Here is a 23,088-nt window from a genome sequence, read left to right on the forward strand (position 1 = left end):
TCTTAGGCAGCACAGAGCGACCAGAGTGGTGTGCAAAGCAGAAGTGTACTTTAGCAGCAGTGAGGTAAACGTGGACTATTACCGAAGAGCTTGTACCACAGCACCTGGAGTGACTTAAGTTAAGTAGCTTTCGTTTACGTTAATAAAGAACCTGCCAGTACATGCGTGCAGTTATAGGTAGGGGATACCGGATACCAGCCTCTCCCCGCTTCCCACGGTAGAAACCTACAGTGACAACGGGACGACACAAAATTTGGCATATTTTTATCTAAATCTTGTACCTATGGTCCTAGCACAAACTGAAACTGCCATGCCACAATACAGTATCTCAACTTTATCAGGGGGGAGCACGACAGATTACTGTTGGATGGCGCAGGAATTCAATGTTCATCAGGACTACATGAATGTATCTGCAAACAAACAAAAAGTAATTAAGGGCCTTTAAAATTTTGTGACTAGCCTTCACATAGGGATACAGAAAACAAAGCTTTTTATTTTTATTTTAGAAGTTTTGGTTCCCATGAGAATTTTAGTACAGCTGTGCTGATATAGTCTGTGACTCATTTTATCTCGTCTAACTTTAATCTATAAATTATACAAGTTGTTTCTGTAATAACGTTACATGCATTGATGGACGATGGAAAAGGGCAAATGTTTCAATTTTTATAGGGAGTCCTTGACTACGTCGAAGGTTATCAGCGAAAGTAGAAAAATTTCATAATTATCACTGATTTGCTGACGATAATGGTTCATTCACAGCAGTTGTTCTCCAGCTTCTATGTAAGTATGACACTGTCACATAGGCTACTGTCGTCCACATTCAGAGACACCCAGTATTATTCGAATTACGTTACAGGAGGGAGAGATTTCTTACCAGGAAATGCTCTTCAGTCTTGACAGTTGTCTTGTATGCAAGACTCCTCATGCGGCATCATAAGAAGACTACAGATGCCTTCAGTCAATGCTCAAAAATGTAAGTGGAAGAGCCAGCTATGGAGGAGGAGCGCCTCTTCCCATGCACTGCTCATAAAGCGCTACATGCTGGTGCCCACTAACAAGATGTGTACAGCGAGCTGTAATTAGTGACCGACACTGCACAGGTTACGACGACCACACATATATGTCAACGAGCTGGGCACAAAGCAGGAGCGCCTCTTGCCACTCACTTTTGAGGCAGTATCTTGCGTAAGTGCTCCTGACCAAAATGTTAGCTGTAACTAGTGATCAACATCGGTCGTGCCTTGAGCTCGCTTTGAGAGCGCTACTGAAATTTACGGTTGTGAACGCCAGTCTTACAGTAAAGTAGAATTCAGTTGGTATGGAATGCGTATCTGATATCAGGTTTTTGCGGACAATTATTGGGAGTATTGCTTTCCAATAATTATGAACAGCTAAAACAACGTCAACAGGTGGAAGGCTAAATGCACAGAATACGAGCGATTGTCATAAAGATATTGCTGTTAATTTAAAAACATAAAGCTGTGTCTATGAATTTAGTGAACGTGTCAGTTCTTTTCTACGTATTCGTTCTTCAATATGACATATTTCTCCGAGAGTTACATTACATGGTGGAAACCTTGGGTGTAGCTGTCTGCGTTTTGGATGCTCGGGAATCGCTCTATCTAGAACATCATTCATCATCGTTCTGAAAATACCTGCCACCCAATGGTTTTTTCATCTGGGTAAAAGGAAAAGCAGTCCCTGGGTACTATGTCAGGTGAACATAGTGGTTCAGGTAAAGTTTGCCACCCCGAAGAAGCAGCAGATGTTACCGTGTCCTGTGCATAATCATGTGATTTGTGAAAACACCACCTAAGACAGCTTCCCACGACATGTCATATTGATGGCCTCCTGTAACCTCGAGTATTTGGTGGCTCCTGTGGTAGATTGATCCTTACTGGCATAAACTGTTAGCATCACACCATGGAAGTCTCAATAAACAGCAATACCTTGCCCGATTGTTACTAGCTTTATCCATTTTTCGGCGTTGCTGAATTCATGTATCTGCAGTGCTGTCTTCTTTGTTTAGCGGTCGTAATGGTAGATCCAGCACTGTCCATGGTGATCCTATAGCTACAGAAGTTATCTGGAATGGCTTTAAACACCTGCAATATTTCTGCTGTTACCACAGTTCATCGGGCTTTTTGAATGGACGTGAGCAGTCGCGATAGCGTTCGTCAAGTTGAAAACGACGTGCAAGATGTGGGAAGCTGACTGATTTTCCCTTTTTACAGTACAGCCTCGTTTGCGATAGGCTAGAGATAATTAAAACTTTATGGCTACACTTCGTATACCATTGTCTTGTGCTAACTGAAGCTCAAGGTTTGAAATTAAGTAATGTTTGTAGCTTTTTAATTACGTCATAGAGAATTTGTGGACAGCTGAGACCTATGTAAAACTTATCATAAAATAATGGTTAGTTCGTGAATGAAAGTTGATAATGCAATATAAAGTGTGAATGTGGACTGAGGCACGTAAACTCGTTGATTAGAAATAAGGCTTATAGTGTGAAAGTTGCCTGTTGTAATTGGAAACTTCCACACTACCGTGATTTCCGTCTGTTACTCACTCACAGTCTTTTTAACTGTGTTATCTGTACGCATTGGTCAATTTCCGCGTAGTCACTCCCGGCTCAGCTACGTTGGTTTATCTTGACAAGGTTTTTGGAGCGAGCGGTGATTCAGTCAATGAGAATTACAGGCCTCTTAGTAGAGAGCATGGACTGCAGCTTTGAACGCGAACAGAGATTACCATTTCTGGTTTCTGTTATGTTCGGTTCTTTTGTGGGGTACGAAAGCTGCACTGAGTACACTGGGTAGGACGGAGAGTGATGCATGACTGCAGCCTGGGTTTATCTGTATGTGTGTGATTGTACCAAGAACTGCGAAGAGAATATCTCCGTAGACGAGCACTGGAATACAATGTAATACATGCTGCAGATGTGTACTTGGTGAGCCATACTGAGGCGAGGACTTCTTGTCTGTACTGACACATTACGAGTAAAAAAGTGGGACTTCCAGTTTAGATTACTGAGTGGCAGTTCTCTTTCTCTCTGTACAGGTTATCTGATTCTTAACTGGGCTGCGTAAATAGTTCTTCATTCACCTCTCTTTGCATCTGCGTTGGTTTCACAGTTGTTGTTGTTGTGGTTTTCAGTCCTGAGACTGGTTTGATGCAGCTCTCCATGCTACTCTATGCAAGCTTCTTCATCTCCCAGTACTTACTGCAACTTACATCCTTCCGAATCTGTTTAGTGTATTCATCTCTTGGTCTCCCTCTACGATTTTTACCCTCCACGCTGCCCTCCAATGCTAAATGTGTGATTCTTTGATGCCTCAGAACATGCCCTACCAACCGGTCCCTTCTTCTTGTCAAGTTGTGCCACAAACTCCTCTTCTCCCCTATTCTATTCAATACCCCCTCATTAGTTACGTGATCTACCCATCTAATCTTCAGCATTATTCTGTAGCACCAGATTTCGAAAGCTTCTATTCTCTTCTTGTCCAAACTATTTATCGTCCATGTTTCATTTCCATACATGGCTACACTCACTAAAAAAAACTTTCAGAAACGACTTCCTGACAAATCTATGCTTGATGTTAACAAATTCCTCTTCTTCAGAAACACTTTCCTTGACATTGCCAGTCTACATTTTATATCCTCTCTACTTCGACCATCATCAGTTATTTTGCTCCCCAAATAGCAAAACTCCTTTACTACTTCAAGTGTCTCATTTCCTAATCTAATTCCCTCAGCATCACCCGACTTAAGTCGATTACATTCCATTATCCTCGTTTTGCTTTTGTTGATGTTCATCTTATATCCTCCTTTCAAGACACTGTCAATTCCGTTCAACTGCTCTTCCAAGTCCTTTGCTGTCTCTGACAGAATTACAATGTCATCGGCGAACCTCAAAGTTTTTATTTCTTCTCCATGGATTTTAATACCTACTCCGAATTTTTCTTTTGTTTACTTTACTGCTTGCTCAATATACAGATTGAATAACATCGGGGAGAGGCTACAACCCTGTATCACTCCCTTCCAGACCACTGCTTCCCTTTCATGTCCCACGACTCTTATAACTGCCATCTGGTTTCTGTACAAATTGTAAATAGTCTTCCGCTCCCTGTATTTTACCCCTGCCACCTTTAGAATTTGAAACAGAGTATTCCAGTCAACATTGTCAAAAGCTTTCTCTAAGTCTACAAATGCTAGAAATGTAGTTTTGCCTTTCCTTAATCTTTCTTCTAAGATAAGTCGTAGGGTCAGTATTGCCTCACGTGTTCCAACATTTCTACGGAATCCAAACTGATCTTCCCCGAGGTCGACTTCTGTCAGTTTCTCCATTCGTCTGTAATGAATTCGCGTTAGTATTTTGCAGCTGTGACTTATTAAACTGATGGTTCGGTAATTTTCATATCTGTCAACACCTTGTTTCTTTGGGAATTGAATTATTATATTCTTCTTGAAGTCTGAAGGTATTTCGCCTGTCTCATACATCTTGCTCACCAGATGGTAGAGTTTTCTCAGGACCGGCTCTCCCAAGGCCGTCAGTAGTTGTAATGGGATGTTGTTTACTGCCGGGGCCTTGTTTCGACTCAGGTCTTTAAGTGCTCTGTCAAACTCTTCACGCAGTATCGTATCTCCCATTTCATCTTCATCTACATCCTCTTCCATTTCAATAATATTGTCCTCAAGTACATCGCCGTTGTATAGACCCTCTAAATTCTCCTTCCACCTTTCTGCTTTCCCTTCTTTGCTTAGAACTGGATTTCCATCTGAGCTCTTGATATTCATACAAGTGGTTCTCTTTTCTCCAAAGGTCTCTTTAATTTTCCTGTAGGCCGTATCTATCTTACCCCTAGTGAGATAAGCCTCTACATCCTTAGATTTGCCCTCTAGCCACCCCTGCTTAGCAGTTTTGCACTTCCTGTCGACCTCTTTTTTGTGACGTTTGTATTCCTTTTTGCCTGCTTCATTTACTGCATTTTTATATTTTCTCCTTTCATCAATTAAATTCAATATTTCTTCTGTTACCCAAGGATTTCTACCAGCCCTCGTCTTTTTACCTACTTGGTCATCTACTGCCTTCACTACTTCATCCCTCAAAGCTACCCATTCTTCTTCTACTGTATTTCTTTCCCCCATTCCTGTCAATCGTTCCATTATGCTCTCCCTGAAACTCTCTACAACCTCTGGTTTAGACAGTTTATCCAGGTCCCACATCTTAAATTCCCACCTTTTTGCAGTTTCTTCAGTTTTAATCTACAGTTCATAACCAATAGATTGTGGTCAGAGTCCACATCTGCCCCTGGAAATGTCTTACAATTTAATACCTAGTTCCTAAATCTCTGTCTTACCATTATATAATCTATCTGATACCTTGTAGTATCTCCAGGGTTCTTCCATGTATACAACCTTCTTTTATGATTCTTGAACCAAGTGTTAGCTATGATTAGTTTATGCTCTGTGCAAAATTCTACCAGACGGCTTCCTCTTTAATTTCTTACCCCCAATCCATATTCACCTACTATGTTTGCTTCTCTCCCTTTTCCTACTGACGAATTCCAGTCACCCAAGACTATTAAATTTTCGTCTCCCTTCACTACCTGAATAATTTCTTTTATCTCGTCATACATTTCATCAATTTCTTCATCATCTGCAGAGCTAGTTGGCATATAAACTTGTACTACTGTTATAGGCGTGGGCGTCGTGTCTATCTTGGCCACAATAATGCGTTCACTATGCTGTTTGCAGTAGCTTACCCGCACTCCTATTTTCCTATTCGTTATTAAACCTACTCCTGCATTACCCCTATTTGATTTTGTATTTATAACTCTGTATTCACCTGACCAAAAGTCTTGTTCCTCCTGCCACCGAACTTCACTAATTCCCACTATATCTAACTTTAACCTATCCATTTCCCTTTTTAAATTTTCTAACCTACCTGCCCGGTTAAGGGATATGACATTCCTCGCTCCGATCCGTAGAACGCCAGTTTTCGTTCTCCTGATAACGACGTCCTCCTGAGTAGTCCCCGCCCGGAGATCCGAATGGGGGACTATTTTACCTCCGGAATATTTTACCCAAGAGGACGCATTCATCATTTAATCATACAGTAAAACTGCATGCCCTCGGGAAAAAAATACGACCTTAGTTTCCCCTTGCTTTCAGCCGTTCGCAGTACCAGCACAGCAAGGCCGTTTTGGTTAGTGTTACAAGGCCAGATCAGTCAATCGTCCAGACTGTTGCCCCTGCAACTACTGAAAAGGCTGCTGCCCCACTTCAGGAACCACACATTTGTCTAGCCTCTTAACAGATACCCCTCCGTTGTGGTTGCACCTACAGTACGGCCATCTGTATCGCTGAGGCACGCAAGCCTCCCCACCAACGGCAAGGTCCATGGTTCATGGTTCACAGACACATGTAAATTAAGTCTTTGTCTTACCGTGGCATAGTTATCTGGTATCTTGTAACATTGATTATAGTATGTGATATAAACCAAATGTATCTTCTGGGTTCGAATAATTATTGAGTGGTACAAAAAATCTCGCGTTGATTTACATACCTTTCCATCACTAAATTGAGAATACGTTCTTATAAGGGTTATGTTGCGAACCCATGTGGCCACTGACTCACAAATCATTAAATAACGTGATCTAAATGTGATCTTTTGCTATACTATGATTGTCTATTCAGTGAGAGTTTATTTTTAGGTGGTATGCGCATTTAGACAGAGCGAGATTACTAGCAGACTTTTAGCAGATTTCTCCCCAGTTCCAAGTTCTCGTCAAGATCTTTGAACCAATATGACTATGCCATGTTCCATGCAACGTTCTAAGAATATTAGATATTACAGGTTCTCTGTGGAAAAGTGTTCTGAATAAGAGTGTGAGCCAAGTATGCTCACTGCATATGTGCTGCCTAGTAGGTAGGACAATTGAAATCATTTGCAGGATAAAGTGCTAGTTTTTTTGTGGGGAGACTTAACTATTACAGATAGTTAATCTGTCTAGATGCCCTATCTAGCCATTATGAGAAGTAAGTTAGTCTTTGTTAAATTATTCGTGAAATGAAGGCAGACAGCGTTATAATAGCATTTTTCGTGGGTCAACGTTTAATGTGAAAAGGGAAATTTCATCAAGGCAACTTTCTCTGATATTTCAATGTTCGTTAATTTTAGTTCCACAACACAAACAACTTACAAGTGTTAGGTGAAGGTGTTTGTTGTCCAAGCGCATGTAGTCAGATTCATTAGCAACAAGTGGATCCTGAAGTAACATCCCTGCACTCAACGTGAGACTGCCGAGCATAAGTCAGAAGTGTAGTGAGAGAAGTTACAAGGTGAAACCTAGTGTTAACAAGTCGCTTGATCTATTAGATAGACCGAACATCACACCCTTGCTTAACGAGATGCTTGCAGAGACATTTAAATTATTACATCAAGATATTTATTGGTAAATAAAATCGTATGTCACCACCGATCCTGTGCATTCTCGGCTAGATATTCACCATAAAAATAGCATTTACCAGCAACCTTCGAACCGGGACTCTTAGGGTCAGGCACCACCGTATTAGCGTTCGTTAGTGTTTCATGACGCAAAAGCAGGTGTGAATTCATTCAGCAACTGTAAATTTAGATTATACCTTCTGCTATAGTTGACAAGATGGCCTACTGCTAGTTAATGAATAAAGAAAATAATAATACCAGCAGCTTCGTCAGGTGATGGCAGTACGATAATGAATGCCGCGGAGAGAGCGGTACTACCTCTGCGCCTCGTTACCAGCTGCGACGCGGTGATCGACGCCAGACCTCGTTAATCCAAGCCCTAGAAGGTAAGCGAGGCGGTGTCCAATTACAGAAGCTGTCTTGATACTCAGGTCGATGCTGTATGTTAGTCAGAAGCTCAGGCAAAGGTTTTGATTGTTCAGCTGGAATCGGTTGATGTGCAGCACAGGGTTTAGGCCCTACATTGGGTTCACTTGTTAGCTAACTCCTTATTCCAAAGAATAATTCTTGACATTAATTAATGATATAGAAAGAACAATTTACAGATCGTTAACATAATTCCTTTTTACACATCAGTACATGCTATCTAACAATAAATGAAAATGTTTTAGTGATAGAGAAAATAATCAACTATAGTACTATTAAGTACGAATACTATACTATTACACTAACAATGTTACAGCTCTCTAAATAACTTTTACTCTGTGGAATAAGCGGAGATTTGATAACATAATTTTTATGTTTGTTCCTAAGTGTTACTTTGCTATCTCTCCAGGATTTTACAACTCAGAGCTAATGATGCACGGAATATATACAAAAAGAATCAACAATCATCACAGCTTTATCTGCTTTTACATAGTGAAAACCTTTTCTGAAATGCAGTAACCTGAAACATTACCTAAAATGTAAAAATAATTAAAAGGCTCGAAAATGTTGACTTACTGATTTTTAATAACAAAACTGTAAGAGTCTGACGAATTTGTCTGTGGAATAAGCTCAACCTGAGATTTCTCACTTTTATAATTCTTATCGATATTTTCATCTAAAATTTTAATGATTCTCAGTATCCTACACGTCTAGACAGCACTTTTAATTTTTCGGTTCAATGTCATCATAATACACAACAAGAAAGCTGAAGCATTAAATGAAAATTCTGAAGGTGGCAGGGGTAAAGTACAGGGAGCAAAAGGCTATTTACAATTTGTACAGAAACCAGATGGCAGTTATAAGGGTCAAGGGACATCAAAGGGAAGCAGTGGTTGGGAAGGGAGTGAGACAGGATTGTAGCCTCTCCCCGAAGTTATTCAATCTGTACATTGAGCAAGCATGAAAGGAAACAAAAGAAAAATCCGGAGTAGGTAGTAAAATCCATGAAGAAGAAATAAAAACTTTGAGGTTCGCCGACGACATTGTAATTCTGTCAGAGACAGCAAAGGACTTGGAAGAGCAGTTGAACGAAATGGACAGTGTCTTGAAAGGAGGATGTAAGATGAACATCAACAAAAGCAAAACGAGGATAATGGAATGTAGTCGAATTAAGTCGGGTGATGCTGAGGGAATTAGATTAGGAAATGAGACACTTAAAGTAGTAAAGGAGTTTTGCTATTTGGGGAGCAAAATAACTGATGATGGTCGAAGTAGAGAGGATATAAAATGTAGACTGGCAATGGCAAGGAAAGCGTTTCTGAAGAAGAGAAATTGTTAACATCGAGTATAGATTGTGAAACATGGACGATAAATAGTTTGGACAAAAAGAGAATAGAAGCTTTCGAAATGTGGTGCTACAGAAGCATTCTGAAGATTAGATGGGTAGATCACATAACTAACGAGGAAGTATTGCATAGAATTGGGGAGAAGAGAAGTTTGTGGCACAACTTGACTAGAAGAAGGGATCGGTTGGTAGGACGTGTTCTGAGGCACCAAGAGATCACCAATTTAGTATTGGAGGGCAGCGTGGAGGGTAAATTCATAGAGGGAGACCAAGAGACTAAGCAGATTCAGAAGCATGTAGATTGCTGTAGGTACTGGGAGATGAAGAAGCTTGCACAGGATAGAGTAGCATGGACAGCTGCATCAAACCAGTCTCAAGACTGAAGACCACAACAGCAACAAAATGAAAAGCAGTGGAACAGTTTAATAATATTAATTAATTAATTAATTAACTTGGATAGTAAAAGGAGTAATGAGTACGAACGTGCTACTTTTTTCATTTGTCGAATGATTCTGCTATTCATTTCAACCCTCCCCTATACATACATAAAAGAAAGTCAACCAGTAATTCAGTGCCAGTTGCAGGTTGCATATGCAACAGTTACTGATTTCTGGTATTTCACATAACTATTGATTGAATTTAAAAATTAAAAGTTCTGCCATAATCTATTCATAAAGAAGTATAAGCTTATGGTAAAGGTTTACCACAATAAGTCAAGTATTCAAATTAGAATCTCACTATATGTCCTGAGGCAGCGTAACTCATAGGGTGCAAATTACACACATTATATTTCGGAAGGAGGACACTTAGCGACTGCCACCAATCTGTACAATTTCGAAATTTTATCGCAGACACCCCCTTCCCCCCCCCCCCCCTTTTCACGCACAAAATAGTGAAGGGAAAAACGTTTATCTCTTACTATATCTTCGCTATTCATTTCTTCAGCATCAAGCATGGCGTTTTAATGTATTACTTTATTGCCTTTTCACTAAGAACTCTATACACAACACATAATGCAGAAAGTATTCACAGATACCTGTAAATACAGGGTGTTACAAAAAGGTACGGCCAAACTTTCAGGAAACATTCCTCACACACAAACAAAGAAAAGATGTTATGTGGACATGTGTCCGGAAACGCTTAATTTCCATGTTTGAGCTCATTTTAGTTTCGTCCACCTACGCTCAATGGAGCACGTTATCATCATTTCATACGGGATACTCTACCTGTGCTGCTAGAACATGTGCCTTTACAAGTACGACACAACATGTGGTTCATGCACGATGGAGCTTCTGCTCATTTCAGTCGAAGTGTTCGTACACTTCTCAACAACAGATTCGGTGACCGATGGATTGGTAGAGGCGGACCAATTCCATGGCCTCCACGCTCTCCTGACCTCAACCCTCTTGACTTTCATTTATGGGGGCATTTGAAAGCTCTTGTCTACGCAACCCCGGTACCAAATGTAGAGACTGTTCGTGCTCGTATTGTGGACGGCTGTGATACAATACGCCATTCTCCAGGGCTGCATCAGAGCATCAGGGATTCCATGCGACGGAGGGTGGATGCATGTATCCTCGCTAACGGAGGACATTTTGAACATTTCCTGTAACAAAGTGTTTGAAGTCACGCTGGTACGTTCTGTTGCTGTGTGTTTCCAATCTATGATTAATGTGATTTGAAGAGAAGTAATAAAATGAGCTCTAACATTGGAAAGTAAGCGTTTCCGGACACATGTCCACATAACATATTTTCTTTCTTTGTGTGTGAGGAATGTTTCCTAAAAGTTTGGCCGTAACTTTTTGTAACACCCTGTATTCTTGCAAATTTATATGATTGTGCGACTTATAGTTCAGGAGATATGATGTCATAAACATTAAGGCGCGATGAAAACGTGGTTTCGTTTCACGAAATGGAGCGTACATTACTCAGACTATACTAATCCAGCGTTTGCTAATAAGAGCACTTAGCGACTACGAGCAAAGTTAAGACGCAATTTAAAATATTTAATAAACTTTTCCTCCCTTACAGCCCTACATCTACATGGATACTCTGTAAATCACATATAAGTGCCTGGCAGAGGGTTAATAGAACCACTTTCAGAATTCTCTACTATTACAATCTCGTATAGCGCGCGGAAAGAACGAATACCTATGTCTTTCCGTACGAGCTGTGATTTCCCTTGTTTTATCGTGGTGATTATTTCTCCCTATGTAGTTCGGTGTCAACAATACATTTTCGCATTCGGAGGAGAAAGTTTCCATCGTAACGAAAAACGCCTTTCTTTTAATGATGTCCAGCCCAAATCCTGTATCATTTCAGTGACACTCTCTCCCATATTTCGCAATAATACGAAACGTGCTGCCTTTCTTTGAACTTTTTCGATGTTCTCTGTCAGTCCTACCTGGTAAGGATCCCACACCACGCAGCAATGTTCTAATAGACGACGGACAAGCGTAGTTTAGGCAATTTCCTCAGTAGATCCGTCACATTTTCTAAGTGTTCTCCAGTAAAACGCAGTCTTTGGTTACCCTTCCCCACATTTCCTTCCAATTTAAGTTGTCCGTTATTGTAATATCTAGGTATATAGTTGAATTTACGGCGTTTAGATTTGACTGATTTATCGTGTAACCGAAGTTTAACGAATTCCTTTTAGCACTCATGTGCATGACCTCACACTTTTCGTTATTTAGGATCAACTGCCAATTTTCGCACCGCTTAGATGTCTTTTCTAAATCTTTGTTTTGATCTTCTGATGACTTAACGAGTCGATAAACGATAGTGTCATCTGCAAACAACCTAAGACGGCTGCTCAGATAGTCTCTCAAATCGTTTATATAGATAAGGAACACCAAATGGCATTTAACATTACCTTGGGGAACGGCAGAAATCACTTCTGTTTTACTCGATGACTTTCCTTCAGTTACTACGAACTGTGACCTTTCTGACAGGAAATCACAAATCCAGTCACATAATTGACACGGTATTCCGTAAGGACGCCATTTCACTTCAAGCCGTTTGTGTGGTACAGTGTCAAAAGCCTTCCGGAAATCCATACATAAGGAATCGATGTGAAATCCCTTGTCAGTAGCACTCAACACATGCGAATAAAGAGCTAGTTGTGCTTCACAAGAACGATGTTTTCTAAACCCATGTTGACTGTGTGTCAATAGCCAGTTTTCTTCTAGCTAATTCATAGTGTTCGATCACGACATATGTTCCAAAATCCTGCCGCATATCGACGTTAATCATATGGGCCTGTAATTAAGTGGATTACTCCTACCACCTTTCTTGAATGTTGGTGTGACCTGTGCAACTTTCCAGTCTCTGGGTATGGGTCTTTCGTCGAGCGAACGGTTGTATATGATTGTTAAGTATGGAGCTAATGCATCAACACACACTGAAACGTACCTAACTGGACCAGAGGAATTACTTTTATTAAGTAAACCGCATAAAATAATGAAAGGAAAAGGTATACAGCTTACCAAATGTTCATGATCCATGTGGTAAATCTTTACCATAAAGTATGACGGTTTCATTTATTATTTGGTTCCGACTTTTTAGTTAGTCTATGAGTGAATATTGCGAAATTAATAAAACCAACGTAACTGCGCTTCTGTGTCTTCAGTCATAAAGATTTTACAGACTTAACGTAAAAAATTTAACACATTAACTCATTTGTAATTAGGCGTTTGAAGCTGTTTCGTACATGGGAATTCGATTATTTAAGGAAATGGGTACAGGGTGGGGGTTAATGATTAGGGTGCGGGGTTACTGGTGCACACACGCACACACGCACACACACACACACACACACACACACACACACACACACACACACACACCAATTGAAAAAAGTCGTAAGTATTAATATCATGATTACTGATGATGATGATGATGATGATGATGAAGTCCCATACTTCCTTACAGAGAGTAGGGGAACGACGCGGGAGACCCGCGCCGCCTTAATAGGCAAGGTCCTAGTGGAGGTGGTTTGCCATTGCCTTCCTCCGACCGCAATTGGGATGAATGATGATGATGAAGATGACACAACAACACCCAGTCATCTCGAGGCAGGAAAAATCCCTGACCCCGCCGGGAATCGAACCCGGGACCCCGTGCTCGGGAAGCGAGAACGCTACCACGAGACCACGAGCTGAAGGAAAATACGTTCAGTTGGCTGTTGACACGTGCCAAATCTAATCACAAACACAGTTAAAGTTTTACTTTTTCCGTATGTGTTAGATTTTAGTAATAAAATTATTATATTTTATGTGGTTTGAGCTCTAAATCGCCCATTTACTGCTATGGAGGAGGGACGGACCCAATGTAAGACCTGAGCATGGAAGCTAGCAATTCTTGTTCTGGCAGTGCGATGAGACTCTTGTACCGGCAGTGCAGGGAGGTGCTTGGTTCACTCGTTATGTGTGACTCTTATGTTTGTGTGATAACCTGGGCGCCATGTTACCGCATGATCCGATGCCAGAAAATTTTTCTGACATTTGGAAAAGTTTGCACAAGAGCTGTCGTAATACTTTGAAGCTTTTCCGAGGTGAGGGTTGATCTGTTATGATATTCTTAGAAAATGCAGACACGGTCGGGGCTTGTAGAATTCAGACAGCTGCAGTGCTGAACCTTTTTGGTTCCGGTCGTTCCCGAAAGAAGTTTAGAACTATTTAGAGATTCGTTGCGACTTGTATAGTCTCAGTTGGGCAGTTCATATATTAATTCGCCGGGTTTGTAGTGATAGACTCTGATTTTTCCGTCGATCGGTCCACTTGAACACTGAGTTTAGATACACTTCCACGCTTTCGGACTTTCATTATTATTGCGTTGCCAGCACAGCTACAGTTGATAACTTTAGTCTGCCTGAATACACTCAGCTATTCGTTTAGAGTGCAAACATTTGAGTGTCAGTTACAGTTACTGACAATCTCATGCCACTTTCCAAGTAATTGGTATTGAACATTATATATAACTGGAACACATTGCAGAGGTATGTTTTAATCACCCACGAGTCAGAGACAAGAAGACTTCAACGAGATGAGACCCCACACTTGCTCCACGTCATACCCAGAGCGGTGGCAGTTCGCAGTTTCGAAGAGGAACTATCCACCAGCACTTGCCACGAGATGTTAGCTTGGACACATCTTATGTTAACGTGCGGAGAGTTGTCTACTATAAGGAGCTATGTCCATACCAGAAACTGCAGGCGACTGTTGGAGGAATTCGCATGATAAGTGCAGTTTGCCTCATGGTGTCTGCAGTGCTGCACATTCCAGGACAAAAAATCCATCTTAACCGTGAGTGCACATTCACACATGACTATGCCGTGAACATGAACAACACTTACATCTGGGTAGCAAAAATCCACATGTGCAAGTGGCTAGAAGTCACCCACGCAGGCTCAATGTGAATGTAGGGGCCCATTATCCAGCTGTATCCGATTTCGTCCAGACTAACAGAACCTATCTATCTCATTTTATCCGAGGTGTTCTTCTTAACATTGTGGTAAGGTACCACTATGGTCACATCAGTTAATGTGAGACTCAGCTCATTTTGACGCAAATGTGCGAAACCACTCATACAGTACTATATACGAAAATCGATGGACTGGTAGAGGGAAATCTCTTTTATGGCCACAACGTTCACAAGATTTTATTTCTCTTGACTATTTTCTGTGGAGTACTATGAAGACTATGGCGTATCCCATTCCTGTATCTTAACTGGAACTTACCGTATTAACCAACGATGCGACTAAATTACTGAACAACCAGCTGCTCCTATTTCACCAAAGGCATCAGTATTATAGCTAACTACTATCCATTACACTATACGACGTCACATGCACGGGTTGCCTGCATTCAGGAGGCAGACAAATGACAGCACAATCCAGGACGGCACGAACGAATATGGCGACGCTGGGAAATTAAACAATGCAGGATGGTGGAATTACCCCAATTAGTAGGAAATCAAAAAATATCCTGGTTGGTGGAACTACCCCATTTATGCTTCCAGTATGTTATTGCAGAGATGCCATCTTGAATATGTTCCAGTGATCCAAATGATCTGAATTGCATAAGTTAGTGCCACGTTCAAACGAATCTGAATGACTTGTACTAGTGAATTGGTGACATGTTCCAAAGTATCTGAATGATCTGAACTGCTTTAATTCTTGTGCATAAAGTTTATCAAAATGTCTAAAGCATTTCTTCTATAACAGTAGACAACAGTCACTGCTCACTAATTGACATATGATCTAAAGATCTGCATTATTTATCAAAATATGTAAAACTGTTGACAGTAGTACTGTAACTGTATTATTTTTAAAAACCACATAAGATTCATCAGAAACACACACACACACACACACACACACTCACATACCGACCCCCCCCCACTCACCCCCCCCACCCACGACCCCACCCACCCTCCCACCCACACCCACCCACCCACCCACCCACCCACCCACCCACCCACACACACACACACACACACACACACACACACACACACCGTTAAATGTCACACCGTTATTTCCATGACTAAAATGTACAATGTTGTTTCCATGACTAAAATGTTTGTATTATTTATTAAAAATCAATAAATATATTTACAATACAATTATTTATCAAATGACACGTGACACAAAAGATCTGACTTACAGGTTACGCCGGCCGGAGTGGCTGTGCAGTTCTAGGCGCTACAGTCTGGAGCAGAGCGACCGCTACGGTCGCAGGATCGAATCCTGCCTCGGGCATGGACGTGTGTGGTGTCCTTAGGTTAGTTAGGTTTAAGTAGTTCTAAGGTCTAGGGGACTGATGGCCTCAGAAGTTAAGTCCCATAGTGCTCAGAACCATTTGAACCATTTTTACAGGTTACGCTGCAGTTGTCAATGAGCAAAATTCAATCTTTGCACCACACTTGGCGCATGGGTATCAAATTAAATTTTTCCATATCTTAATTGACCGTGTTACCATTCTACAACTGTTCAAAAGATATGTTAACTAAAATAATACGCTAAACAGGCAAAACAGTGATCGTTGATAGTTAATCTTAGGCCCAAAAGCGGGAATTTACTGGTGGTAGAAAAACGAAATTTCATCATCTGTCTACACCGAGTTTTATTGAGCAAATATTCTACAATAGAAAAATATAATTTACTGGCTAACAAAGCTTTTTTTTTTTTACTTTTGAGCTTGGGCCTGGTATGCAAAAACGAACTTTCCAAGAATGCTGTGTCATTTATCTATCGGAACTATGGTGCTAAGGCTGTTTAAAACATTTTATGGACTATATATACGTAATCGATTACTAAATAATATTAATATTTACGGCATGTTTATCCAACGATATAACATTTTCTGACACATTAGCACAATAAAGCATATAAAAATGACTTGTTTTGGGAAGATCTTTAATGTGGTGTATCACTTAATCTACTTATTTTTTCGTTATATGTAAGTAGCTTCGAAAAGTGTCTTAAGATACGTCAGCTTCATAAACACTTCGATAAATATGGCATCTGCTCAGATAGTTTACATCAAAGACAATGATGGACAAGATTCACACAGATATCTGATCGTGAACGAAGTATTCAATCTTTGCACCAAAATCAAATAGCACTTAAAATTATCTGTACTTTTTAATCAGAATATGTAAAGATTTCTTCTATAACAGCACAAAACAGATGTAGCAGTAATGGTGTAATTAATTGTTCTATAACCGTAAAAAATTACACGTGACTCAAATATTGGCACTACCGATTTAATTCACTGGTTTAGCTGTACTTGGAAATGAGCAAAGTTCGATCATTGTATAACGCTTTATTTTTTATTTATTTATTTTTTGTCATCAGTCTTCTGGCTGGTTTGATGCGGCCCGCCACGAATTACTCTCCCCTCCTAAGCTCTTCATGTCACTTGCACACTTGCGACCTACGTTCTCAATTATTTGCTGGATGTATTCTGATCTCTGTCTTTCTCCACAGTTTTTGCCCTCTACAGCTCCCTCTAGTACCATGGAAGTCATTCCCTCACGTCTTAGCAGATGTCCTATCATCCTGTCCCTTCTCCTTATCAGTGTTTTCCACATGTTCCTTTCCTCTCCGATTCTGCGCTGAACTTCTTCATTGCTTACCTTATCAGTCCACCTAATTTTCAACATTCGTCTGTTGCACCACATCTCAAATGCTTCGATTCTGTTCTGTTCCTGTTTTCCCACAGTCCATGTTTCACTACCACACAATGCTGTACTCCAGACGTAGATTTTCAGAAATTTCTTCCAGCTAGTCTGCTTTTGATGTCCTCCTTGCTCCGTCCGTCATTTGTTATTTTACTGCATAGGCAGCAGAATTCCTTAACTTCATCGACTTCGTTAAGTTTCTCACTGTTCTCATTTCTGCTACATCTCATTACCTTCGTATTTCTTACGATTTACTCTCAATCCATACTCTGTACTCATTAGACTGTTCATTCCGTTCAGCACATTATGTAATTCTTCTTCACTTTCACTCAAGTTAGGAACGTCATCAGCGAATCGTATCATTGATATCCTTTCACCTTGAATTTTAATTCCACTCCCGAACCTTTCTTTTATTTCCATCATGGCTTCCTCGATGTACAGATTGAACAGTAAGAGCGAAAGGCTACGTATTTGTCTTACACTCTTTTTAGTACGAGCACTTCGTTCTTGGTCGCCCACTCTTATTATTCTCTCTTGGCTGTTGTACATATTGTATATGACCCGTCTCTCCCTATAGCTTACTCCTACTTTTTTACGAATTTTGAACATCTTGCACCATTTTACATTGTCCATCGCTTTTTCCAGATAGACAAATTAATGAACGTATCTCGATTTTTTTTTTTTAGTCTTGCTTCCATTATTAACCGCAACGTTAGAATTGCCTCTCTAGTACCTTTACTTTCCTAAAGCCGAACTGATTGTCATCTAGCGCATCCTCAATTTTCTTTTACATTAGTCTGTATATTATTCTTGTAAGTAACTTCGATACATGAGCTGTAAGCTGATTGTGCAATAATTCTCGCACTTGTCAGGTCTTGCCGGCTTCGGAACTGTGTGGATGATGCTTTTCCGAAAGTCAGATGGTATGTCACCAGACTCATACATTCTACACATCAACGTGAATAGTCGTTTTGTTGCTCCTTCCCCCAATGATTTTAGAAATTCTGATGGAATGTTATCTATCCCTTCTGCCTTATTTGATCGTAAGTCCACCAAAGATCTTTTACATTCTGATTCTAATTCTGGATCCCGTATCTCTTCTAAATCGACTCCTGTCTCTTCTTCTATCACATCACTCAAATCTTCCCCCTCTTAGACGCTTTCAATGTATTCTTTCCACCTATCCGCTGTCTCCTCTGCATTTAACACTTAACGTTATCATCCTTGCTATTAATGTCACCGAAGGTTGTGTTGACTTTCCTGCATGCTGTGTCTGTCCTTCCGACAATCATTTCTTTTTCGATGTCTTCACATTTTTCATGCAGCCATTTCGTCTTAGCTTCCCTGCACTTCTTATTTATTTCATTCCTCAGCGACTTGTATTTCTCTATTTTTGTACTTCTTCCTTTCATCGATCAATTGAAGAATTTCTTCTGTTACCAATGGTTTCTTCTTTGTACCAATGTTTTTCTTTCCAACTTCTGTAATTGCTCTTTTTAGAACTACTCATTCCTCTTCAACTCTACTGTCTACTGAGCTTAGTGCTGTATCTATAGCCTTAGAGAGCTTCAACCGTATCTCGTCATTCCTTAGTACTTCCGGATCCCACTTCTTTCCGTATTGATTCTTCCTGACTGATCGCTTAAACTTCAGCCTACTCTTCATTACTACTACATTGCGTTCTGAGTCTGTGTCTGCTTCTCATTTCGAAATCTCTGTCTGACCATGACGTACTCCAACTGAAATCTTCCCGTATCACCCGGCCTTTTTCAAATATGCCTCCTCACTTTATGATTCTTGAACAGAGTATTCGTTATTACTAGCTGAAATTTTTTACAGACCTCAATTAATCTTTCTCCTCTCTCATTCTTTGTCCCAAGCCCATAATCTCCTGTAAGCTTTTCTTCTACTCCTTCCCATACATTTGCTTTCCAGTCTCTCATGGGTATTAGATTTTCATCCCCATTCACGTACTGCATTACCCGTTCAATATCTTTATATACCTTCTCTATCTCTTCATCTTCGGTTTGTGACGTCGGCATGCATACCTAAACTATCGTTATCGGTGTTGGTTTGTTGACGGTTCTGATAGAACACTATCACTGAACTGTTTACAACAACACACTCTCTGCCCTACCTCCCTATTCATAACGAATCCTACTCCCCTTATACCATTTGCTGCTGCTGTTGATATTACCCTGTACTCATCTGACCAGAAATCCTTGTCTTCTTTCCATTTCACTACACTGACTCGTTCTATATCTAGATTCAGCCTTTGCATTTCCATTTTCAGATTTTCTAGATTCCCTACCACGTCCAAGCTCCTGACATTTCACTCCCGGACTAGTAGAATGTTTTCCTTTCGTTGGTTATTCGATCTTTTTCTAATGATCACCTGTCCCTTGACAGTCCTCCCGCAGATATTTAAATGGGGGACTATTCCGGAATCTTTTTCCAATGGAGAGACCATCTTGACATTTTTTTAATTACATGCCACATGTCCTGTGGGTATATGTTATTTGTCTTTAATGCAGTGGTTTCCATTGCCCCTTGCACCCTCACGCCGTTGATCATTGCTGATACTTCCGCCTTGAGGGCCAGTTTCCTACTCCAAGGACAAGTGTGTGCCCTGAACCTCCGTCTGCTCCTCTGCCCTCTTTGACAAGGTCGTTGGTGGCTTGTGGGTGAAATATTATGCCGGAAGTCTGAGTTGCCATTTCTGATTATTAACCGAAATTTAAGCAGGATCGTGGACGTTGTGATTGCTGATCAAAGATGCTACCGCTAGACCATGTATCCGTCACGATGTCACCAACATTCAGGGATGATCAGTCAGGGGTCCAGGGTTTGCTTATGGCGAGAGGGTTGGGGGGAGGGGTGAGCGGTTAGAGCTTGTTACTGTCTCTACTTACCTGTCCCTCCTTGCTGTCTGTCACTTTTAATGTGGCACAGATGTCTACGATTTTAATGATAATGATAATCAAAAATATAAAACGCTTTCACATAATATTAATAAATTGTTTCAGTACAATATGTGTAAACCGTTTTAAATGACGGCAATGGCCTTGTAGTAGTGGTAGCACCTGTTTCCGTCAGATAAGTACTGTAGATCTCGGGCAGCACTTGGATGAGTGACCATCCTGGTCTTCCGAGCGCTTTTGGCAAGCGGGTTGCATGCAGACTTTGTGGGAACGACTGAGAAGCTACTTGACTGAGGAATAGAGGCTCCAGTCACGGCAACTGAGAACAGCCGGGAGAGCGGTATGCTGACCACGTGCCGCTCCATACCCGCATTCCCTGGTGCCTGTCGTTTGAAAACGACACGGTGGTCGGTCCGAGGACTGTTCGGACAGTGTTTAGTTTTTAGAGTTAAGTTTTAATGTGATAACAATAATGCTTTACTTGTGTGCTTAGCGCATCGATGTAGCTTAACTTCGAAAAAAGTACGTTTCTCAGAAATTCAATACTTTAAAAGCTAATCGTTCGAATACTTGGAAAGTGCATGTGTCATGCAACTTTTTTGAGAAGTACAACAAACGCTCATAACTTTAATTAGTAAATTACGTAACGTAAAATCGATATGTGGACTCAGTATTATCAGAGTCCCGGTTAACACTACGATTCTAATCACAGGTCTGCAGACTGTGGCAAAGTCAGCATGTAAATGGTAAATGAGGGGAACGCAGTCGTTCCTATCTACAATGTAGAAGTTTAGTATTTTGTCCAACTTCAGCAACTATATTTGTAGTCACCGCAATAATCAGCATCGAAATTTTATTTCCATAACCTGTTCTAGGCATCTAGTGCCCTTCTTCAGAACGTTGTACAGAAAATATACCTCAAATAAGTAGAAGCTAGATAAGAATACTAAAATTTAAGAACTAAAAATTTTAGTAATTTAGAGATAAAGAATTTCACGTGTCATGTGTCATAAAAAAACAAGAACAATGTGTAATGCGATAATGAATCCAATAATAGAAGATGATCTCGTAAATCCTTACATGTGGTTCGTAGTTCAAATGGCGCTGAGCACTATGGGACTTAACTTCTGAGGCCATCAGTCCCCTAGAACTTAGAACTACTTAAACCTAACTAACCTAAGGACATCACACACATCCATGCCAGAGGCAGGATTCGAACCTGCGACCGTAGCGGTCGCGCGGTTCCAGACTGTAGCGCCTAGACCCGCTCGGTCACTCCGGCCGGCTGTGGTTCGTAGTGCCTGTACGAAAACTGTATAAGGAAACGAAATTAAAGTGTGGACATCACGCCAGAACTGGAGATAATCAGCTAGCGTCATGCATATCTTGAGGTTGCTCTTGGGGTAAAAGTACAAGAAAATAGTAAAAGTGATCATAAGCAGCATAACAAGTAATATTTAAAAAACCTAATGATAAATAAAATAAGTTAATACCAACGACAAGTGTTGCTATCGATGGGAAATTTAAGAACTGTTCTCCTAACATCTGTAGTGAGGTCAGTAGCATTCTAGCAGGGAACCTGTCAGTGCGAAAGTGCGAAGCGCATCATGGGGCTGGAAACTGTAATTGGAGTAAGTGGAGAGATAATTCTCAAGCATCTGCCATTATTATTATGTCAATAAATTCTAGACGTTAATTTTTTGTAAATTTTTTCATAGTATAGGATTTTTCCTTTCCATTCAGGCCTCCCCAACTTCCTGGGGTTTGCGGGTCCCATTTATCGAAGAAAAAACAGTTTATCTGCTAACTTAGACAACGTGACACATTCACTACACTTGCCTAAAGTAGATGCACCCAGCTTGTCTGCAACATGACATCCTCGTACAAAGTTCTGTCGTATTCATTTGAACAACATCAGAGTTCATCGAGCAACGTAACAGGCATTAGATATTCAGCCTCGAAAAGTGTCCCATACACAGGTTTTCCTCGTGACCCCACAAGGCGAAACAGAATGTAATCATGTCGGATGAACCAACTGGCCACTAAATGGGACTGCTTTCTCCTACCGACTTTTCAGAATATTTCCGACGCAAGTATTTACAAGACAGATGTGTAAAGTAATTTGGTACTTTAAGATGATCGAAACTAATAGGTGGGCGAAAATCAAGTGGGATATTGTCCAATAACATGAGACGTGCATCTCTCATAAACACAGCGTTCATTGCTAACCCGCGTTGACAGCTCTTCACAGCCGTATTATGGGGAATCTTATACGACTACTGCGGCTACTGCACATTCTGTCTGTGGTGAAACAGGCTTCATCCGAGAATCGTACTTACACGCAGAAAAGTGAGTGAGAATCAGCCACAAATGCTGCTGCTCACAAGGGCTTAACACACTGTGAGGTTCGTAATTAGCAATTAAAGTTTGAACTTAACCTACGATGTGATTGATCTCCCACCGCGCGTATAAGGTAGTTAGAGTTGGAACATATTGTAGGTGGCACGAGCTTTGTAAATACACTCCATTTTGAACACCATTTCATCCACCCGCCCACATATACACAGTATATTCAGTTTTCTACTAGAAAAAGCATAACACCATCGATAAATGTAGCACATAATCATGTCAGCAAGTAGAACAGATAGTTCCAAATTTGTGCTTAATATATTAATGACTTTTTGAACAAAAATAAATTTTATTCAGATTCTCAAGTATCTGAGTTCAAAGGAAAAAATCTAACATATTTTGCGTATTTCAAT

The sequence above is a fragment of the Schistocerca americana genome, chromosome 1, assembly GCF_021461395.2.
Source record: "Schistocerca americana isolate TAMUIC-IGC-003095 chromosome 1, iqSchAmer2.1, whole genome shotgun sequence".
Classification (NCBI taxonomy): Eukaryota; Metazoa; Arthropoda; class Insecta; order Orthoptera; family Acrididae; genus Schistocerca; species Schistocerca americana.